Here is a 23751-nt window from a genome sequence, read left to right as displayed (position 1 = left end):
ACTCCTCCTCCTTGAAGTTTTAGCCATGGTGGAAACTCAAGCTAATGGTGTTTTCTTCATGTTTTCTCTTCGGATCTCTTGTTCAACCACCATAGGCTCTAAGTAAACGTGATTTCTAGCTGATTTAAGGTGAGGATAACCTTCTTTTCATCATCATGAAGCTTCAGCCTTCATGGTTCATATGGTTCTAAAGTTGTTTTTGATGTTAAAATAGGCGTAAAAGTGCTTTTGGAAGCTTGTTTTTGGCTCAACTTTTGGCAGCAGCAAAGGAGGTAAGGTTTGGTAAATTAATCAATGATTGGCTGTTTTCTTGAAGTGTTAAATCATATCTTGTTTCTGAGGCTTGATTTTGAGTGTTTCTGTGATGGTTTGATCATGAGATCTTGTTGTTTAATGCTTGAAAATCATGTTTTTGATGGTTCTGAAGTTATTGTTGTTGCTGATGGAAAACGTGGCTTTCCAGCCATGAAATTCATGATATTTGATGTGTTTTTTATGTGTATTTGATGGCTGAAACGTTGCTCTTTGGTTTGGTCAAAATCAGGTAAAAATCGGTTACCGAAAAGTTTGAAAAACTGGTTGAAAATCAAGCTGAAATCTGATGAACTTTTGGAAAAATATTTTTGGTCTTTGAAGGACAAGAAAAACGTTGGTTTTGATGATTTTGGGGTCAAATTATAATTATTAAAAAGTTTGGGGTTGAAAGTTAATTAAAGAAAAGTTAAGGGGCCAAAGTGCAAATATTAAAAGTTAAAGGGTCAAAATGCAATTTTCAAAAAGTTTAGGGGTCAAAATGTAATTTTTAAAAGTTGAATAAAATATTATTATTTTAATATTAAAATATTAAAATATTATTTTATTAATAATATTATTTTATTAATAATAATAAAATATTGATAAAAAGACAGTTTTTCCTAAAAGTCTCAGGATGGCAGTTTTGAGTCTATAACTCCCTAATTCTCTTTATTAAACACCGAAGTGAAGGTATAAGATAAGATATCGAAGAATGTAAGGTAATGAAACAAGTTCTAAAAACTTGCAAACATGTTAGAAAGAAAGGGAGTTAAGAACTATATAGCAGTGTGCTGTTGTGATGTTGTGATGTATACAGAGAAATGTGAAATGAGATCACTGTGATGCTTGACTTATGATTGTGGAAAGATGAAAAAGGATGATTTCTAAGTGATGGAAAGTATGGTTATATGTGACTTATGAGCCTTCGGGCGATGCTTGAGAACGGTTATGTAAGAATCTGCTGCAGAGAAGCAGTCAGATAAATGGTGGTGCGACCACTGAGAACGCTTTCCTGGGATACTTAGCTATAGTGCTATTCTGTAAGTCAGAGGACTCTTACAGAGGTATCGAGAAAACACAACTAGCATATGCTCCTATAAGTCAAAGGACTCTTACAGTGAGTGTGTGTGTGTGCTCTTGTAAGTCAAAGGACTCTTGTAGTGGGTAGCTAGTGCCACTCTGCAAGTCAAAAGACTCTTGCAGTGGTTTGCCTCGCAAGTCAAAGGACTCTTGCGATGGGTATTGCCAATAGGAAAGCCTTACCTGGTCAAAGGACTCCGGGTAACGTCGGGAGCGGGTCTGTAACCGACAAATGAGCTCATTACACTAGACATGCATCATACTTGCTTGTGCATATTGTAATTGGTTTGCCTATGTGAATAATTCTGTTTACTTGCTAATTGCTATACCTGATGTAACTGCTCTTGATTGTGCTTGAACCTCATTACTCGTGATTGTGATTGAAATTGGTTGGGTTGTAGCGTATTGGTTGTGAATGAGCTATTTTGGCCTGAAGCCATGATTGATTATGTGATGGGCCAGAGGCCATGATTGACTTGAGTTATGGTTTAATGAGGTATGAAATATCAAGCTGGTTCAACATAGACTTAATTAACCTATGTTTGGAACAGGTTGGTCATTCATACCACTGGGAAACTTTTAAAATTCTTTTATCTGAAAAGTGAGTTTTGATTTTGGGTTAATTAACTGATTTCTTTTAAAAAGGTTTTGAGTTTTTGATGGTTAAACCACTGATTTTCAAAGGACTTAGAAACTTGCAAGTGGACATTATAAATGAACTTACTAAGAACTCCCCAGTTCTTACCCCTTCTCTCTCCCTTCTCCCTTCAGATGGAAGCATGAGTACCCTTCCGTAGTTCGCTGATGACGCTCTACCTGACTTGAGTTTTGAAGACCTAGAATACACTTTGCCTCACATTAGTAGTTTAGAGGGACTAGGTGAGTGAAGAGTCTAGGCTAGCCTGGGTGCCACCTTATGGACTCCTTGGATAGGTTAGGGCCTGGGATGTTGTATATATATATATATAAGGTTATTATCTAGCTATATCTAGGGGTGTTCTAACTAAAGATCTATGATCTAATAAAGGTTGGATGACTGAATGATGTCAGTTGTTTGAGATGTATGAATTTATATAAATGTGTGTTTACTTTTGACTGCTTATCTTGTTGTTACTTATGATATCATCTATGTATGTTCATGCCTGACAACTTAAATGTTTTGAAAAAAAAAATTATTACCCCGCAAAATAACAACACTTCAACAACGAATCAGGCTCATATGATAAATAATAGATAATAATTAGGAAGACAAATTAGTAGCACTCAGTTTCCGGTATGATCTAGACATACTGAAAATTGGGTCGTTACATCTTACGCTCCTTCAGCTGAGGTTGATGATCCCGTGTCGGATCCTGACTGTCAAATATTGAATCGGGATGACGGGACTGTGGATGCTGTGCCTATTCAGACTCGCCCTCCTTCACCTCGTGCTGCCGAGAAGCCTTCAGATCTTCCCTGATTGTGTGAATGCTTTGTGTAGATAGCCCGTCTTGTGGGCTTTTTTAAACTCTTTATTTTGTAAATGATGTTTGTTGACTATTGACACTCTTTTAGTTGCTTGTTTAGCAACTTTATTTTGAAAAACAAAGTAGTTTTCAAGCTTTTGGGGCTGATTTTGGTGGCCTCTGAAGCTTGTTATTATTATAACTTTATGCTTTTATATTATGTCTGCCTGCACTCGACTTGGCACCTTTCTAGGTTTTGTGAATGCTGGAACCTTTCGTTGTCCGACTTCTTTGGATAGGCTTGATTCTTTTGCCTTGTATAATACTTAAGGTCTTTTGGGAGGCCGGTTTCGTCGTGTTGGTTTCGTCTGAGTTGTTGTTAGTGATCCTCTTTGGACTTTGTTTAGATCTTTTTTAGGGATTATTTTTGTGATCTCCTGTTTTGGGCCGACTTCGTCATGTCAGGCTTTTTTAAGTTATTTTGTAATCCTCTTTCTTGGACCTTGTTCAGGCCTCTTTCAGGGATTATCTTTATAACTTTTGTGTTTTTCGGGCCGACTTCGTCATGTCGGGCCCTTCTAAGTTATTTTTGTAATCCTCTTTCTTGGACCTTGTTTAGGTCTCTTTCAGGGATTACCTTTATAACTTTCATGTTTTTGGGCCAACTTTGTCATGTCGGACCCTTCTAAGTTATTTTTGTAATCCTCTTTCTTGGACCTTGTTCAGGTCTCTTTCAGGGATTACTTCTATAATTTTATGTTTTGGGCCGACTTCGTCATGTCGGGCCCTTCTAAGTTATTTTTGTAATCCTCTTTCTTGGACCTTGTGCAGGTCCCTTTCAGGGATTACTTCTATAACTTTTTGTTTTGGGCTAACTTCGTCATGTAGAGCCCTTCTAAGTTATTTTTGTAATCCTCTTTCTTGGACCTTGTGCAGGTCTCTTTCAGGGATTACTTCTATAACTTTTCGTTTTGGGCTGACTTCGCCATATCGAGCCCTTCTAAGTTATAGTAATCCTCTTTTATAGGGTTGGCCAAACCTCTTTCCAGGGTTTACTTAGAACTTTGGTCGACTTGGTCCGACTTCTTAGTGTCGGCCAGTCTTTAAGTTATTATTTAGCAATCCATCTTATCAAGACCTCGTCAGGTCCTTTCTCCGGATCACTTTCGATAACTTCTTGCATTATTCTATTTTCGTCTTTGCCGATTTATAGAAGGTGAGTTCAATCCTTGTTTAGTCGACCTTTAGATGAATTTGGTTTTCATCTCTGTTGGTCTTTATCGTGATCATGTAGTGAATTTATTTTTCACTTTCTGCCGATCTTTTGCTTTATAATCGAGCGATGAATGTTTCAAATTAATGCGTCTTGAAAACTTGTAGAACATCTAATATATTTTATTTAAAAGATAATGCAAATATGTATATGTGTATTTTTTATCCTTTTAAGTCAGATAATTCGTGGATCTCAACTTGGTGCCTCATTAAAAAACCTTTTCAGAAAAAAGAGTGCATCCTATGCTGAGATCTTTTACCATCCTAGCTATAGTACCTTCTTAGGTTATAGACGTGCCACGATCTGGGAAGCTCTCGGCACTCGAGTTCGGACAGTCTGTAGTAGCCCTTCCCAAGTACTTCTATGACTCGGTAGGGTCCTTTCCAGTTTGCTGCCAACTTTCCTTCTCCAGGTCGAGTTGTTCCGATATCATTTCGGATTAGGATAAGATCATTCTCAGTGAAACCTCGTGGCACTACCTTTTGATTATATCTGGAAGCCATTCGACGTTTTAGTGCTTCTTCCCTGATCCGAGCTCTCTCTTGGATTTCAAGAAGTAGGTCGAGCTCTTCCCTTTGAAGTTAGGAGTTGGCTTCTTCATTGTAATGAACCACTCTAGGCGACCCTTCTTCGATCTCTACTGGGATCATTGCCTCCATTCTGTAAGCTAACCGGAAGGGTGATTCATTTGTGGTAGAATGTGGTGTTGTTCGATATGCCCATATGACTTATGGGAGCTCTTCAGCCCAGGATCCCTTTGCGTCCTGTAATCTTCGTTTTAGCCCAGCCAATACAACTTTGTTGGTGGCTTCAGCTTGTCCGTTGGCTTGAGAATGTTCTATGGAAGTGAATTGATGTTTTATATTCAAGTCGGCCACTAACTTTCTGAAGCCTGCATCTGTGAATTGGGTGCCATTATCTGTGGTGATGGAGTATGGGACCCCGAACCTTGTGACAATGTTTCTATATAGGAATTTTTGACTTCTTTGAGCAGTGGCATTAGCTAGGGGTTCTGCCTCGATCCACTTTGTAAAGTAGTCTACCCCTACTATGAGGAATTTAACTTGTCCCGATCCCTGAGGGAAGGGTCCGAGAAGGTCGAGTCCCCATTTTGCAAATGGCTATGGTGAGGTCACGCTGATGAGTTCCTCTGGCGGGGCGATGTAGAAGTTGGCATGTTTCTGGCATGGTGGACATGTCTTTACGAACTCTGTGGCCTCCTTTTGTAGAGTTGGCCAATAAAATCTTGCTCGGAGTAGTTTTTTGGTAAGTGCTTGTGCTCCAAGATAGTTGCCACAAATGCCACTGTGTATTTCTTCTAAAACTTCCTTTGTATTAGAAGTCGGCAAATATTTTAACAATGGTATTGAAATCCCTATTTTGTATAGAGTATTATTTATGATGGTGTAGTGTTGTGCCTCCCGCTTTAACTCTTTGCCTCCTTTTCATCTGTGGGGAGTGTTTCTGTTTTGAGGTAGTTAATTATGGGGGTCATCCATCCTTGATCCTGACATGTTATGGCTAGGACTTTTTCTTCTTCTGAGATGGATGGACTCTGCAGTATTTCTTGGATGAGACTCCTATTGTTGCCCCCTGGTTTGGTGCTAGTTAGCTTTGAGGGTGCGTCAGCTCGGGCATTCTGTTCGTGGGGTATGTGGTGGATCTCATATTCTCGGAGTTGTCCAAGCTGTTCCCTGGTTTTACCTAGGTACTTTTTCATAGTAGGATCCTTGGCTTGGTAGCTCCCCGTTGTTTGTGAAGTGACCACCTGTGAGTCGCTGAAGATAATGAGCCTTTGAGCTCCGACCTCTTTAGCCAGCTTCAAACCAGCTAGTAGTACTTCATATTCCGCCTGGTTGTTTGAGGCAGAAAACCTGAATTTGAGGGAAAGTTCAATTTGGGTTCCTTGGTTGCTTTCAATTATCACACCTGCGCCGCTTCCAGTTTTATTTGAGGAACCGTCCACGTAGAGATTTCATTCTGTGGGGGTTTCCGGAGTGTCTGTAAATTCTGCAACGAAGTCGGCTAAGTATTGTGATTTGATGGCTATCCGAGCTTCGTATTGAAGGTCAAACTCAGACAAATCGACTGCCCATTGCAAGATTCTTCCTGCTAGATCTATTTTCTGCAATATCCCTTTTATGGGCTGGTTGGTCCGAACCTTAATAGTGTGAGCTTGGAAGTACGGGCGAAGTCATTGAGGTGTTAGTATGAGAGCATAGGCAAGTTTCTCTATTTTTTGGTAGTTCAGCTCGGACCCTTGTAGTGCTTTACTGATAAAGTATACAGGTTGTTGCCCCTTGTCGTCCTCTCGGACTAGTGCTGAGGCTACTGCCCAACTTCCTACTGCGAGGTACAATATGAGTGGCTCTCCCTCTCGTGGTCGAGTTAGAATAGGCGGTTGCCCCAGGAATCTTTTGAAATCTTGGAAGGCTTGCTCGCACTCTGTTGTCCATTCAAACTTTTTTCCCTTTCTTAGAGTGGCATAGAAGGGGAGAGACCTTATTGCTGATCCCGCTAGAAATCTGGACAAGGCTGCCAACCTCCCGTTGAGTTGTTGTACCTCTTTGACACAAGTTGGGCTCTTCATGTTGAGTATGGCCTGGCATTTATCCGGATTTTCCTCGATTCCTCTTTGTGTGAGCATAAAACCCAAGAATTTGCCAGCTTCTACTGTAAAGGTGCATTTTGCAGGATTGAGTCGCATGCCATGCTTTCTTATGGTGTCGAACACTTGGGCCAGGTCGGACAATAATGTCTCTTTGCTTTGTGTCTTTATCAACATGTCGTCCACATAGACCTCCATGATCTTCCCGATATGATCTGAAAAGACTTTATTCATTAACCTTTGATAAGTAGCTCCCGCGTTTTTAAGACCAAAAGGCATTACGATGTAGCATTAGTTTGCTTTTGGTGTTAGAAACGAGGTTTTTTCTTGATCAGGTGAATACATTGGGATTTTATTGTATCCGGAATATGCATCCATAAATGAAAGGTATTTATATCCGGATGAGGCATCCATCGGAGCGTCGATACTTGGGAGTGGATAAGGATTTTTTGGGCAGGCTTTGTTGAGATTAGTGTAGTCAGTGCACATTCGCCACTTCTCATTTGAGTTTTTCACCAAGACGACGTTAGCTAGCCATAGTGGGTACTTGACTTCTCTTATGAATCCTGCCTCCAGTATGGCTTGTACCTGCTCTTCCACAGCTTGGGATCGTTCTTGCTCGAGCTTTCTTCGTCTCTGCTGTACTGGTCAGGATCCTGGGTAGACCGCCAACTTGTGGCACATTAGTTTGGGGTCTATACCTGGCATATCTGCAGCTTTCCATGCAAAGAGATCGACGTTATCTCGTAAGAACTGTACAAGTAATTCTTTTATGTCTCCTTTTAGAATCGTTCCAATATTGGTTGTTTTGTCCGGGATGTCTCCGATCTGGACTTTCTCTACTTCACCTTCAGGTTGTGGACGGAGTTCTTCTCGCCTCTGAACTCCACCAAGTTCAATTGTGTGGAATTCTTCTCCTCTGCCTCTGAGGTTTAGACTTTTGTTGTAATAACGATGCGCCATATTTTGATCTGCTTTTATTGTAGCTATCCCTTCTGCAGTTGGGAATTTCATGCATAGATGTGGAGTTGAGACTATTGCACTGAGTTGATTTAATGTTGTCCGACCTATTAAGGCATTATAGGCTGAACTCACATCGACCACGATGTAGTCTATCTTGAGTGTTTTGGATTGGTTTCTTTTTCCAAAGGTTGTGTGTAGTGAGATGTATCCCAGTGGTTGCACTGGGGTGTCTCCCAGTCCAAACAAGCTATTTGGATATGCTCTAAGCTCTTTTTCTTCTAAGCCGAGCTTGTTGAAGGCAGTTTTAAATAAGATGTCGGCGGAGCTCCCTTGGTCTATCAATGTGCGGTGAAGATTTGCATTTTCCAGTATAATGGTGATGACCATGGGGTCGTCGTGTCCCGAGATGACACCTGATGCATCTTCTTTGGTAAACGTAATTGTCGGGATGTCGAGTGCTTCCTCCTTTCCCTCAACATGATATACTTCTTTGAGATATCTTTTGCGAGATGATTTGGAGATTTCCCCTCCTGCAAATCCTCCGTGTATCATATGGACATGTCTTTCTGGTGTACGAGGTGATTGCTCGGTTCGTCCGACATCCTCGTCCCTTCTCCTTTTTCTTTGCTCATCATCTCGGGTGGCTAGATACCGATCTAGTTTTTCCTCTCTTACAAATTTTTCTATGACATTTTTTAAGTCAAAATATTCGTTGGTGGAATGCCCACGGAATCGATGGTATTCACAATATTCGGTCTGATTTCCTCCTCCTTTTTTGCCTTTGAGTGGTCGAGCTGGGGGTATTTTTTCTGTGTGGCAGACTTCTTTGTAGATATCCACAAGGGACACCCGAAGAGGGGTATAATTATGATATTTTTTAATTTTTCCCCCATGTCGATCTTCCTTCTTTTTGGACTCTTTATCCTTGTCCCGGGGGGGATAGGTGAATCCGGATTTTGAGGTCTCTCCTAGTCAAGAATTTTCCTCCATGTTGATGTACTTCCCCGCTCGTTCTTGCACTTCATTTAGAGATGTGGGGTATTCTTCGATATGGATTGGCTAAAAGGTCCCTCTCGTAGGCCATTGATGAGGCCCATGATGGCGGCCTCTGTTGGAGGCTTTGTATGTCTAGACTTGTTTTATTGAATCTTTCCATGTAGTTGCAAAGACTTTCCCGATCTCCTTGCTTGATTCCTAATAGACTGGGGGCGTGCTTAGCCTTATCTTTTTGGATAGAGAATCTGGCCAGGAACTTTTTGGCTAAGTCGTCAAAGCTTGAGATGGACCTTGGAGGTAAATTGTCGAACCATCTAATTGATGTCTTTGTAAGGGTTGTTGGAAACGCTTTACAGCGAACTACATCTGAGGCGTCGGTGAGGTACATTCTACTTCTGAAATTGCTGAGGTGATGGTTGGGATCTGTAGTGCCATCGTACAAAGTCATATTCGGAAGTTTGAAGTCCTTATGGATTTTGGTCTTCATGATCTCCCTAGTGAATGGATCTTGATCCTTGCGAGAATTGTCCTCAGGAGTGGACCGAGTAGCTTTGATTTTGAGATCGGCTTCGAGTTTTAGAAGTTTATCTTCTAACTCTCGGCGTCGCCTTACCTCTTTTTGTAGATCCTTCCCAACTTCTCGTTAATGCTGGCTTTCTTTTTCAAGTTGCTTTAAATGGTCTTGAAGCACTTCTAATACTCCCGGATTTGATGAGTTTTTGTCCCTGTTAGATTCCGGAGTATCTTTTAGTGTAGTGTCTGCGTTTTTATGCGGTGTTCTATCTTCTAGATCTGAATCGTGGTTGTTGTCATGGTCGTCCGCCATGGTGATGGGATGACTTCCAGGTCCCCGGCAACGGCGCCAATGTTCCGAGGGTTACCTGAAACTGTAGGTCGATCTCGGACGAGATCTTCTGTGCTAGTCGGATATGACGTGTCTGGCTGGTGGGCGGCGGCCAGAACTGTCGTGTCCGACTTGTTGGACTGGATGCGTTGCTGATCCTTCGTCACTGGAGGGTGGTGGTACTTGCAAGAGACTCCGATGCTTAAGTTAGCATGGGTATTAAACAGGTTTTTAGTAGAATCAGAGTATAAATTATACCTGGGTGCTCCAGTGTATTTATAATGGTGTGGAGTAACCTTTTTAGATAAGATAAGTTAGTTATCTTATCTTATCTTTATTTTAAAGTGAGGTCATCTTATCTCCAAAGGAACCGCCCTTATCTCTGTAGGCTTGGGCCGCCTTTGGACTTGGGTCGTGTTCCTCTATCTGGGCTCTTTACTGGGCTTTTCTGGCAATTTGGCCGATCTCTTTGAGAAGAGGTCGGATAGTCTGACCTAAAGAGGTCGGTCGCTTTGTTACTGAACATCCCGGGTCGGGTAGCTCGACCCAGGGTGTGAACAGTTACCAACAAGTCTCACCGTATGCTTATGAACCCCCCCTCAACATAACTCTGAACCACCATACTCACAAGCCCTTTCCACCATTCACCTCCATATGACCCTAATCCTTATCCACCACACCAACCATCATATGAACCACACCCGGAACCACCACCTCAATATTCACCATGTCCATATCCTTATCAAGAAGAACCACCTCCGTATTATAAACCCTTTCTCCCAATAATTGAACCTTCCTATCCACCCCAACCTCCATTGGATAACAACACACTCATCTCTAACATCATTGGTCTCACCTCTACACTCTAAAATCTTATATCCCACATGAACCAACCCTCTACCTCCAATATTCAACCCTCAAACTCTAGTGTGCTTCCTTTTCAACCACATAATGATCTTTCCATCCCATCACCACCCTCCATGGAAGAGCACCCACATCCATCAATCCAAGAGCAAGATGATCCCAGTCATGCTATTGACATGGAACAAGAGAGAAGGGATCGTCTTCGCGAATTCATACTTCATAAGAAGCTAGAGGAGGCCCTACAGGTGGAGGTAGTAGAGACCCTTGAAGTCGAAGGAGTGGTTGAAGAATAACTGAAGGAAGACATCAAGAAGGAGTCTGATTTTGTCTTAGAGCAAGAGGAGGCCCAACATGTGGAGGTAGGAGAGACCCTTGAAAATGGAATAGTTGAAAGGAGTTATTATGGAAAGGAAATCATCAAGGATGAGTACGAATTTATACTAAAACAAATGGACAAAGCAATAATTATTGAAGAGGAAGAAGTGGTTGAAGACTTGGGAGATGCAGAACCTCCATTGGAAAGTCCAGTCATAGAACCTCCTTCCAAGACGTTTGAATTTGATGTTGAAGAGGGTGTACAACCTCCAAGGTATATCATGGCTAAAGACTTTGAAGAGGTTGATAAAGAGATGGAGACTAAAGAAGAAGAAGCACAACCTCCCATGCCCTTGGTGAGTAATGAAGAAGAGATTGGATTGGAAGAAAGCTACCAAGAAGAAGAGGTTGAAATTGAAGAAGCTTACAAAGAGGTGGAAGTTGTCAAGGAAGAACACAAGGGAGTAGAGCTTGCAAGATCACTAGAAACACCTCTCCCAAGGCCATTACCATCCAATACAACATTCAAGTGGGTAAAATTCTTATCCTTAACCTTTACTTTCCCACTTGAATATGGGCTACCTGAGACAGATGGTCAACTTAGAGCTCTTTGTGGCTATAAGAGCAAGCGGGAGATGGTTAGTTATAGGAATTTTCATGCAAGGTTCAATATGGTTGTATGCTCCAAATTGAAGTACAAAGGTTGGTATAATTTTCAATTGAATGGGTCTAGGAAGTTGTTTGGATGTCTCCATGAGAATTCAGAATGCTTGCCACCCGGTTGGAAAAATGATGATCAACAACAAGACGGGTGCAAAAGCAAGGTTTGGGACCCCGGAATTCAGTCTAGCAATCAACACTCTTGGGGCCTTGTCACTTGCTTAATCTTGCTTGAAGGCTCTTTGCGCCTAGTTTGGGATTCCGGAGGCCATTGGAATTACAAACATTGGTGGAGATTCCTGGATGAGTTCAAGCACAAGCCACCATAACAAGGGGCTCACCGAATGTCCAACTTAAGGACTATAACTAAAAGTGCTAGGTGGGAGACAACCCACTATGATATAATCGTTCCTCTTTATTCTTAGTCTTATTTTATTTTATTTTTATTAGTGTTCATTCATAATTTCTGCATATTCATCTGCATGCTACATTTTGCATTCTGCATAAAAAAAGGGGGGCAAACCACGCGTGCGCGCAGGCCACGCATGCGCGTCGATTGCAATTTCACTCCCTCATCCAACGAACAGAAAGTTGTGATAGAATCGTGCGGCTGGTGCGCTCTGCACACAATTCGACCCACGTGTACACGTCTATGACGCGTGCGCGTCATCTGCCACAAGAGAAATCCACGCGTACGCGTCAAGCACGCGCACGCGTGGATAGGGAAATCGGCGTAAATAGCATGTTGGACAGAAAGTTGTGCTGCCCCCACGCTGGAACTGTGCTAGAGGCACAAAGTCATCCACACGTACGCGTCCCGGATGCGTGCGCGTCCTTTTGCTTCCAAGACCACCCATGCGTATGCGTGGTCGTACGCGTCGCATGGTGAATACAATTCTCATGCGCACGCGTGCCTTATGCACGCGCATCACATCCCGTTTTTCATTCCATTCTCCTTTCTTCTCTCTTTTCTCCTTCTTTCTTCTTCCTTTCTTACTTTCTTCTTCTTCATTTCTTTAACTTCTCATCCTTCTTCACTTTCATTCTATTTTACTTAATTTATTTGCATACTTTCATTCATTGCATTTTAATTTTGTGCATATTTTTGTTTTCTTTTCTAAATTTATTATTTTCCATTGGTGTTAAATTTTCTTTTTCAACTGTTGTATCTTTTCTGGTATTATTTTGGTGTTTAGTGACTTGTTTTACACTGTTGGATGATATTATTTATCTGTCACTGCCAATCTTTTATGTTACCTGTATCCCTTTTGCATTGACATGAATTTATATTTTCTTGCATTACCCACACCCTCTTCCCCATTGTTGTAAATTTTTGCACTCTTGATTTGCCATGTGCTTCTATTATTTTCTCACTTGCATGTTGTAGCTACCATGTAATTGAGACTCTCATCATTTGGCATTAACCCAACCATATTTTAAATTGTTTCCTATCTTTGTTTTTAGGTTACTTTTCTTCTTTTTCCTCTTCTTTCAGGATGGCCACTGCTCCGAAGACTACCTGAAACTGTAGGCCGATCTCGGATGAGATCTTTTGTACTGGTCAGAGATGACGTGTCCGGCTGGCTGGTGGCGGCCGGGGCTGTTGTGTCCGACTTGTTGGACTGGCTTCACTTCTGATCCTTGGTCACCGGAGGGTGGGGGGTACCTACAAGAGACTTCGATGCTTAAGTTAGCATGGGTATTAAGCAGGTTTATTGTAGAATCAGAGTATGAGTTATACTTGGGTGCTCCAGTGTATTTATAGATGTGTAGAGTGACCTTCTTAGATAAGATAAGTTAGTTATCTTATCTTATCTTATCTTATCTTTGAGTGAGGTCATCTTATCTTCTGGGGAACCGCCTTTATCTTTCTAGGCTTTTACTGCCTTTAGATTGGGCTGTGTCCTTTGTTTGGGCCTGCTTGGGCCTCTTTACGGCAATTTGGCCGAGCTCTTTGTGAAGAGGTCGGGCATTGGCCGAGCTCTTTTGAGAAGAGGTCGGATAGTCTGACCTGAAGAGGTCGGTTGGCTTATCGCTAAACATCCCGGGTCGGACAGCTTGACCCAGGGTATGAACAGTGCCCCTGCTTGAGTTCGATCTTTCCGTGAGATTGTGCTTTTCAGAGCTTCGATCTCTTTGGAAGTCGTTCTCAAGCATCTATCTGGTTTGTTTCTTCATTACTTTGCAATCTTTTGCAGATTTTCTAGAGGTTTGGTACTTCACAGTCCGTCCTCTTTTGAGTGGTAGTGTGGGTTTTCTACCCTTGCCTTCTGGATCACGCCTTGCTTTTGTGTTGACAACCCTCTGCTTTGGCGAAGTTATCCTTGCGGCTTTGATATCTGGGCTCTTAGTGACTTGTCCGATGAATTTTTAGTGTTCTTTGTATAGAACCTTTTTTAGTCTCAGATGACGTTCATAGCCCTGTTTGAGATTGTGCCTTCTTTGAGTGGAGTTGTATCCCTTTTAGCTAAGCACATTTAAGCCTTAAGTTGTTTCTCAACCTTTTGGCTTGTTCTTTTTTGAGATCGTTCTTGCGCCTCTTCTTAGTTGACGTCGACCTGTACGGCTTTGCCCCTGCTTGAGTTTGGAGCTTTCCGTGAGATCGTGCTTTCAGAGCTTCGATCTCTTTGGGGAAGTCGTGCTCAAGCATCTTGACTTTGGTCGATCTTAAGTAGTTTCTCCTTGTGCGAGTCTGGTATTGCCCTTTTTAGTTTGTTGAGAGGTCTTTTCAGCCTTCTTCCGACTTGCTTGTCTTCACTGCTCGGGCTTTTTAGTCATAATCCAACAACTTTTTAGGTAGTGTTCCTGATGGAAAACCTTTTTATAGTCTGTTTGGATGACTTTTTAGCGCTGTTTTGATTTGTGCTTTTGCCTTTTAAGTAGTGTCTTTTTTCAAGACTTCGTACCTTTTAGCAAAGCATTCCTGGCCTTCCTTTGGCAGTTTGTGAGATGTCTTTGTCCCCTTTGTGGATCTTTGTAGAGTGTCGGTACTTTTTTGTCCGACCTCTTTTGATCACTTCTGGTTTTGTCCACTTTCTGCTTGGTCGAGGTGGTCCTTGCGGCTAACTTGTCCGACGACTTTTTAGTGTTCTCGTAGAACACTTTTTAGTCATTCTGAACAATTTTGATAGCCTTGTTGTGGAGCCGTGCCTTTTTGGGCGGAGCTATGTTCGTTTTAGCGCACGTTTTTTGTTGGTCCAACTTCTTCTTGTCGGTCCAAGCTGTAGCTTTCGTTGGTCCGACTTCTTCTTGTCGGTCCAAGCTGTAGCTTTCGTTGGTCCGACTTCTTCTCGTTGGTCCAATCTGTAGCTTTAATCATCTTTGGGCCGACTTGTTCATGTCGGTCGCTTCTAAGTTATTTCTAGTAATCCATTTTTGGTTGGACCTTGGTGGGTCTCTTTTATGAATTACTTTTTATAACTTTTTGTCACGCCGACTCCGTTATGTCGTGCCCTTCTAAGTTATTTTTGTAATCCTCTTTCTTAGACCTTTGTTCAGATCTCTTTCAGGGATTACTTTCATAACTTTTACGCTTTGTAGGGGACCGACTTCGTCATGTCGATCTCTTCTAAGTTATTTTTGTAATCCTCTTTCTTGGACCTTGTTCAGGTCTCTTTCAGGGATTACTTTTATAACTTTTTTTTGTAGGAGACCGACTTTGTCATGTCGATCTCTTCTAAGTTATTTTTGTAATCCTCTTTTTTGGACCTTGTTCAGGTCTCTTTCAGGGATTACTTTTATAACTTTTATATTTTGGGCCGACTTTGTCATGTCGAGCCCTTCTAAGTTAAAGTAATCCTCTTTTATAGGATTGGCCAGACCTCTTTCCAGGGTTTACTTATAACTTGGGTTGACTTGGTTCGACTTCTCAACGTCGGCCAATCTTTAAGTTACTATTTAGCAATCCATTAAGACCTCGTCAGGTCCTTTCTCCGGATCACTTTCGATAACTTCTTGCATTATTCCGTTTTCATCTTTGCCGATTTGTAGAAATTGGGTTTGATCCCCGTTTGGTCGACCTTTGGGGATTTTAGTGTTGGAAACTTATCAGACTTATGTTTTGACAACTCTGGTATACATGTTGACTATTGTTATGACTTTATAATACCTTATTTTGGATGTATTTTCTACATTATGAAACATGAATTATGACTTTCTTGAATTGATCTGTGTCAGATTTTTAGTTTTATTTTGTCCTCTTATATGCAATTAAGATGCATTCAAACACTGTCCATTTCCATTTTATTTACAAAAATTATATTTTGGATGAATATATTAGTAGTTTATATTGTTTTTCCAATTTTTAAAATATGCAAGTGTAACACCCTAACTTTTAACACGTCATGATCGTACCAAAAGTAAGGCGTTACGGACCTGACTTCCTTTATTATAAATTTACTATTGAGCCTTTAGGTCGATATCGCGTTTCAGGTTATAAGAAAATACCAGAAAATTATTTTTAGTAATTAAAATCACACAATTATTAATAATAATAAATGCTATACAAATGAATTTAAAATAAAATTCAAATACAATACCTATCCCTCTGGATAAAATAAAACTTAAAGCAACAAGGGCGAGGGAACTCTATAAAAATAACAGGAATCACAAGTAAAACTACTAGTCGTCTGCATCTTCTAACTGAATCTTCGAACCTGTGTCACTGAAAGGGTGGAAGATTTTGGGGTGAGAACAAACCACACGTTCTCAGTAGGGAATGGGAATGCCGTAAAAGTAATGAATTTAATGCAAATAATTAACTTACTTAGCAAAACTATTTTGTTAAACCTTTGGAAATACTTTTTTTTCTACTTTAGATAAATAATTACTTTTCTTTAAATTTCTAAACTCAAAACAAATTTTAAACATAAAATTAGTCACATTTTCTGTCTCTCAGCCACATAGTTAATCCTCAGTCAAATGTCAACTCGTAATCACTTTAATACACTCACAAACAAGTAGTGCAAACAAGAGATTCAATTCAATGTACAAGCAAATCACAACAAGACAAACAAGTCAAGCAGCACAAACACATAGAAAATATAACAAGTAAAACAAGACCAAATACAAATGCGCAATCAATATGATGCATGTCTATCCCTAACGCAGGCCATGAGCTCATGTGTCGGTTGCCTACCCGCTCCCGACATTACCCGGGCACGAGTCCCAGATATGGTTTTCCAGATGCATCAGTGTGCTTATAAGTCGTACGGCCAGGCCGCATCAGTGTGACTTTAAGTCGTACGGCTAGGCCGCATCAGTGTGACTTTCCAAATCAATAAGCGTACATCTGGAAAACAGTTCTCAGTGTGTGGGCGTCCCCACTTTACATTTGGCACTAAGGCCCAAACAATATCACATCTGCTCTCCTGTGGCAGACATTTCATTAGTTAATATATTCTTTAAATCCTTGTTCTCTGCTCTCCTGTGGCAGAGATTCATTTTCTTAATAAACCAAGCTCAAATCTTTACTTAAAACAAAATCTCTCCTTAAAAGATTGTATTTAAAACTTTATATTTTTCTTAATAAATCAAACTTTAAAATAGAGTAAATCTTTTCTTAACTAAATATATTTTAAATAATTTAATTTTTCAAACCAAATCTTTTAAAATAAATTTTCAAATAAAACCTCAGATTTTATAAAATCTCGGCAGCACTTCCCCTAAAACTCGGGGTTAGCCACCCTTTTTCGGGTTCCAACTGAACCATTTTCAACCTCTTTTCAATCGAGAAATCAAATACATATTTATCAAATTCAGTCACAAACACAACTCAAACTCATCATTCAGTCATTTCAAATAATCATAAATTATTTACAAATACCCACTAGACTTCCATGACATTCATAGTTTAAAAACAGTTTTCAAAACAAAATCCCCTACCTTCGTATGAAATCAAAATTATCGAAAGCTCCGAAGAAGCTTTCTGACCGAGCTGCTGAAGGAGAAGGCGTCAGAAATCGTCTGTGCTTCCTAGAACTCCAGTTAGCCGAACTCAAAAGGAAGAGGATCTACGTCACCGTCAACTTCTACCGAATAAAAATAACGCCAACACGTAGAGGAGAAGGATACGAACACTTTTATCGGATTAAATTTTTTATTGAAGTTACGGATCACAAGAAATCAAACTCAAAAAGATTAAGATTCCATGGTTTTTCATTCCCTCTCTCACGGCCTTCTTTCTTTTCTTTCCTTTTGGTTTATGTTCGGTGGTGGTTGAAAGGAATTAAACTGATTATGGCTAATGGAAATGAGTGAAAATTTGTGATATTAAAGCTCATTAGGTGTCATGATTATACATGTATACATATGTATTAGGCCACGTCTCCAATTTTCTTTCTTTTGCCCTTTACAAGCTTCGGCCAAGTGATGATGATAACTAAATGAATATTAGCCAAGTGTCATAGGTTAAATAAATAAAAGTGGCATGTGTCCTCATGGTATATATATATATATATATATATATATATTCATGCATGTACTAACCACACTTAGATTTTCTTTTCCTTTGTTTCTTTGGCTTCGGCCAAAAGGTAAATAATAATAATAATAATAATAATAATAATAATAACTACTAAATTAAATTTTATTTTATTAAATTAATTTTTAAAAAATTTGGGATCTTACATCCTACCCTACTTATAAAAATTTTCGTCCTCGAAAATTGATATAAGATAGAAAAAATTTGCATCAACTTCATTTTCAAAACGTCAAAAAAAGAAAGAAAAAGATTTGGCATATTCAGTTCATGTGAAGGAAATCATATCTTATAAATGACAAGATATGATCGAGAGTTTATCAAAACATATCTCAAGAAAGAAGTTCGAAACAAAAATTTCTCTGCAAGCAATCAAGAAAGAGATGACTTCAAACTACTTTAGCACGAATAAGGAGTATACATTTTCCTAAAACTTTACTTCTAACGTTCTCAAACACCACGATTCACGTTACCTATTACTTCTATCTCGTCTATGATAATCCATTAGTGTTTCCATATACATGAATCATTAGTATTAAGTTGGCCAGACCTAATACCATGAGAGATGCAACGGTCGACTAACAGCATTAATCAATAGACAATCATGCATTTGAAATTCAAACTCTTGTCAGTGGGACAAGTCCTAATGCATGACAGACACTCAGAGTATGCAGTAAAGCATAGTCAGTCCATTCCCAAGGCTCTAACGGGAACGAACTGCTCTGATACCATAATGTAACACCCTAACTTTTAACACGTCATGATCGTACCAAAAGTAAGGCGTTACGGACCTGACTTCCTTTATTATAAATTTACTATTGAGCCTTTAGGTCGATATCGCGTTTCAGGTTATAAGAAAATACCAGAAAATTATTTTTAGTAATTAAAATCACACAATTATTAATAATAATAAATGCTATACAAATGAATTTAAAATAAAATTCAAATACAATACCTATCCCTCTGGATAAAATAAAACTTAAAGCAACAAGGGCGAGGGAACTCTATAAAAATAACAGGAATCACAAGTAAAACTACTAGTCGTCTGCATCTTCTAACTGAATCTTCGAACCTGTGTCACTGAAAGGGTGGAAGATTTTGGGGTGAGAACAAACCACACGTTCTCAGTAGGGAATGGGAATGCCGTAAAAGTAATGAATTTAATGCAAATAATTAACTTACTTAGCAAAACTATTTTGTTAAACCTTTGGAAATACTTTTTTTTCTACTTTAGATAAATAATTACTTTTCTTTAAATTTCTAAACTCAAAACAAATTTTAAACATAAAATTAGTCACATTTTCTGTCTCTCAGCCACATAGTTAATCCTCAGTCAAATGTCAACTCGTAATCACTTTAATACACTCACAAACAAGTAGTGCAAACAAGAGATTCAATTCAATGTACAAGCAAATCACAACAAGACAAACAAGTCAAGCAGCACAAACACATAGAAAATATAACAAGTAAAACAAGACCAAATACAAATGCGCAATCAATATGATGCATGTCTATCCCTAACGCAGGCCATGAGCTCATGTGTCGGTTGCCTACCCGCTCCCGACATTACCCGGGCACGAGTCCCAGATATGGTTTTCCAGATGCATCAGTGTGCTTATAAGTCGTACGGCCAGGCCGCATCAGTGTGACTTTAAGTCGTACGGCTAGGCCGCATCAGTGTGACTTTCCAAATCAATAAGCGTACATCTGGAAAACAGTTCTCAGTGTGTGGGCGTCCCCACTTTACATTTGGCACTAAGGCCCAAACAATATCACATCTGCTCTCCTGTGGCAGACATTTCATTAGTTAATATATTCTTTAAATCCTTGTTCTCTGCTCTCCTGTGGCAGAGATTCATTTTCTTAATAAACCAAGCTCAAATCTTTACTTAAAACAAAATCTCTCCTTAAAAGATTGTATTTAAAACTTTATATTTTTCTTAATAAATCAAACTTTAAAATAGAGTAAATCTTTTCTTAACTAAATATATTTTAAATAATTTAATTTTTCAAACCAAATCTTTTAAAATAAATTTTCAAATAAAACCTCAGATTTTATAAAATCTCGGCAGCACTTCCCCTAAAACTCGGGGTTAGCCACCCTTTTTCGGGTTCCAACTGAACCATTTTCAACCTCTTTTCAATCGAGAAATCAAATACATATTTATCAAATTCAGTCACAAACACAACTCAAACTCATCATTCAGTCATTTCAAATAATCATAAATTATTTACAAATACCCACTAGACTTCCATGACATTCATAGTTTAAAAACAGTTTTCAAAACAAAATCCCCTACCTTCGTATGAAATCAAAATTATCGAAAGCTCCGAAGAAGCTTTCTGACCGAGCTGCTGAAGGAGAAGGCGTCAGAAATCGTCTGTGCTTCCTAGAACTCCAGTTAGCCGAACTCAAAAGGAAGAGGATCTACGTCACCGTCAACTTCTACCGAATAAAAATAACGCCAACACGTAGAGGAGAAGGATACGAACACTTTTATCGGATTAAATTTTTTATTGAAGTTACGGATCACAAGAAATCAAACTCAAAAAGATTAAGATTCCATGGTTTTTCATTCCCTCTCTCACGGCCTTCTTTCTTTTCTTTCCTTTTGGTTTATGTTCGGTGGTGGTTGAAAGGAATTAAACTGATTATGGCTAATGGAAATGAGTGAAAATTTGTGATATTAAAGCTCATTAGGTGTCATGATTATACATGTATACATATGTATTAGGCCACGTCTCCAATTTTCTTTCTTTTGCCCTTTACAAGCTTCGGCCAAGTGATGATGATAACTAAATGAATATTAGCCAAGTGTCATAGGTTAAATAAATAAAAGTGGCATGTGTCCTCATGGTATATATATATATATATATATATATATATATATATATATTCATGCATGTACTAACCACACTTAGATTTTCTTTTCCTTTGTTTCTTTGGCTTCGGCCAAAAGGTAAATAATAATAATAATAATAATAATAATAATAATAATAACTACTAAATTAAATTTTATTTTATTAAATTAATTTTTAAAAAATTTGGGATCTTACAGCAAGCATAGCAGTGTCAAACACTTTAATTTGTATTTCTTTCAAACAAACTGATAAGTATAACTACAGGAATAACATATGCATGTCATTTATTTTTTGCCAGATACAATTGGCCAAATTGCCTATCTAACTTTAAGAGAAGAACATCTACTGTAATCAGCAGCATAAATACAAACATCAAAACTCCACCCACTATTAGAACCATAACTTCAGACTCTAATCTTCCAAGTTTCCAAGCAATCTTCATCTTCCATTCTTCATTGTCAATTGAAGGGCTTGCTCTACCATCACATATGATCACATCTTCTTCAAGAAGTTTATCTACCCACAGAAACAACCCACACCACCTTTTACCTACAGTCTGCACCTAAGAAAGTGAATCAACCAAGTTTATATCCAGAATTACAGCAAACAATAATAACAACCACTTACATTGTAGTTTGGGCAACCCACGAACGGTCTCCCTGGATTAGAATCTGCCGCTGCACTGGTCTCGACCCACACCCACACCATTCTGGCAAACGCAAATCCTTGTTTCTGTTCATTCTCCTCATAATGCTTCCAAACAATCGTGGATTGTTTGAGCTCTTAGCTGCATTGCTCGCGCTAGCCATTGCCGTCTGGCTATGAAGATGCTGAAGAGAATCCAAGGGAAGAGACCAGAAAAGAAGAGAAGGGGGCACTGAAGATTGATCTTCAAATTCGGGAATTAGGGTTTTTTAACTTCAAATTAGGGACTAAATTGACTCAACAAAGTTTACTCATCTACGTCAGCTAGCCGTTAGCGTCGCCAGCGTGTTACCCTTTTGTCCAGATCAACTTTTCGGTAACACCAGATGGAGGGAATGTGTCGGAAGGACGAGACTGAGTCCCGGAGTACAACTTCAGGGACAAATATGAGTAACTATTAAATTCAAGGACTACTATGAAACACAAGTGTAACTTTAGGGACCACTCTGAGGCTTAACTCGGTTAATGTAATGTAAAGCAGAAAAGTCAAGAGAAACAAAAAACACAACAAAAAAAATGTAATATGTTTGATAATTACTTGGCAAGTGGGTCATATAGCTACTACATATTTTTATTTTCTATTGAACTACTTCATATCAATCCCTATTTATGACCCACATGTCGTAAAAAGTAACTCCACATCAGTTTTTGCGTCATAAACAGTAAATAGGAACTTAAAGCATTTCTCTCTTCTCCATTAGGAGGAACTAACTTTAGTCCCTATTGTAGCCCCACGTAATTAATTAATTAAAATTAATTTAGTTACTATTTTTTTTACAATAATATTATTAAAATTTATAAATTTAAAAATAATTTACTATTAAAAAATATTAATATTAAAAAAATTAATAACTTCATATATAACAATAGTACATAATATATAATTCGAGATTAAACTAATTTGTAAAATTACTTAATATAAAGAAAAATATAATGAAAATCTATAGTTGACGACAAACATTGTGAAATTGACATATGTGTTCAATCAAGTCTTTTTAATTATAATTTAATATAACAATATAAATAATGTTTAATATTAATTTAGCATAATTATTTATATTAATTATGATTTAAATAATTAATATAAATTATTAATTAAATAAAGATATAATTATTTAATATAATTAATTATTATAATTATTAATAAATTAAATATGATTTAATTATTTAATTAGTTATTATTTAAATAATTATATTAAATAATTAAATTATATTTAATTTATTAATATAAATCTTTAATTAAATAAAGATATAATTATTTAATATAATTTAATTATTATTTTAATATATATATTATATATTTTAATTTAACTTTTTAATTATTTGTCATGTGTCAAAGTTCTATTGGAATGCAAGAGTTTCTCTGAGAAGGGACTCCCCTCCTTGATCCACGTGAAGGAACTCAGTTCCTTTTTCCTTTAGTGCTTCAAACTCCCTGTATGTCAGAGGAGGGACTCCACTTTTATACCATTGGTGTTGCTCTTACAGCCGAATCACATTTGTGTGACTTACAAAATTAAAATTTTGTGTAACATGTAAGAGACCCTTAAGCTTAAAGGCTTAAATGCACGTCAGGCTTAGACAAATGGTAGATTTAATTTACCTGCTTGGTTAAGAGCTGCACCACCAAAAATTTTAACATAAAGAGTAATTCTCTACATTCAAGTAATTTTTTTTTCTGGTTTTCTTCTCCCATTGCGCTTCCCGTTTTCTTTCTCCTTTCTTCTTCTTCTTCTTCTTCATTTCGGATGCTACATCTTCTTCTTCTCTTTCTTTTTTTTATTTTTCAATTTCATTACCGTCGTTACCAACAATACCTCTTCTTTTTCCTCCTCCTTCTCCTATTGGAATTTCGTCTCCTCCTTCCTTTTCATCATTCTCCTCCATCATCATCATCATAATCATCATCGTTATCGTTATTATCTTCTTCTAATACATATCGTCGTTATTATTATCATCGAATTCGAATTTATACAATGGATAACTTTCGGTTCATTTGGTATTATACAATGGTTTCGTTTTAAGCTGATTTTCGGTTCATTCGAGACGCAAGTGTTTCTGAATTTGAATTTATATAATGGACAATTTCGGTTCATTTGGTATTATACAATTGTTTTGTTTTGATAGTATTTTCGGATCATTCGAGTCGCAGGTGTTTCTAAATTCGAATTTATATAATGGACCATTTTCGGTTCATTTGGTATTATACAATGGTTTCATTTTGATAATATTTCTGTTCATTCGATCACCACAGTGAATCAGAATCAATAAAGATATTAGCAAAATGTTGGTATTGTTGGTGATGACGATAATGATGATGGAGGAGAAAGAAACAAAGAAAGGAGGAGATTAAAGAAATTTAAA

At 38.4% G+C, this 23751-nt stretch overlaps 2 long non-coding RNA genes across 2 annotated transcripts; both read right to left on the bottom strand.

The window, feature by feature from the left end:
* Positions 1 to 15798: 15798 nt before the first annotated feature.
* On the bottom strand, positions 15799 to 17697 carry LOC140179546 (uncharacterized). The gene is made up of 2 exons (XR_011873056.1): positions 17226 to 17697; positions 15799 to 16005 (listed from the first exon to the last, which is right to left on the bottom strand). It is a non-coding gene; the product is annotated as an uncharacterized lncRNA (long non-coding RNA).
* Positions 17698 to 18693: 996 nt separating this feature from the next.
* On the bottom strand, positions 18694 to 20592 carry LOC140179545 (uncharacterized). Its single transcript, XR_011873055.1, has 2 exons — positions 20121 to 20592; positions 18694 to 18900 (listed from the first exon to the last, which is right to left on the bottom strand). It is a non-coding gene; the product is annotated as an uncharacterized lncRNA (long non-coding RNA).
* Positions 20593 to 23751: the final 3159 nt, after the last annotated feature.

The sequence above is a fragment of the Arachis hypogaea genome, chromosome 15 (genome assembly GCF_003086295.3).
Source record: "Arachis hypogaea cultivar Tifrunner chromosome 15, arahy.Tifrunner.gnm2.J5K5, whole genome shotgun sequence".
NCBI classification, from domain to species: domain Eukaryota; kingdom Viridiplantae; phylum Streptophyta; class Magnoliopsida; order Fabales; family Fabaceae; genus Arachis; species Arachis hypogaea.
Note: the sequence above shows the minus strand (reverse complement) of the source record. Positions and strands in the feature narration are given on the sequence as shown.